The 259-nt window shown below is 35.9% G+C and overlaps 1 protein-coding gene across 1 annotated transcript in view; it reads right to left on the reverse strand.

Moving 5' to 3' along the window:
• Myo7b (myosin VIIB) overlaps positions 1 to 259 on the reverse strand; it is a 65209-nt gene that overhangs the window by 1243 nt on the left and 63707 nt on the right. The window lies entirely within an intron of this gene.

Raw genomic sequence — 259 nt, forward strand, 5'->3', positions numbered from 1 at the left:
CAAACATATTTATGTATATATGTCTGCATATGTCACATGTGTGAACATATTTATCTGTGTATGTCTGCACATGGCACGCATGTGATGAACATATTATTTGTTTATGTCTTCACATGGTACGTGTGTGACAAACATATTTATCTATGTATGTCTGCACATGGCACGTGTGTGAACATATTTATCTGTGTATGTCTGCACATGGTACGTGTGTGACGAAATATTTATATATGTATGTCTGCACATGGCACATGTGTGATGA

Source organism: Microtus ochrogaster, chromosome 18 (assembly GCF_000317375.1).
Source record: "Microtus ochrogaster isolate Prairie Vole_2 chromosome 18, MicOch1.0, whole genome shotgun sequence".
NCBI classification, from domain to species: domain Eukaryota; kingdom Metazoa; phylum Chordata; class Mammalia; order Rodentia; family Cricetidae; genus Microtus; species Microtus ochrogaster.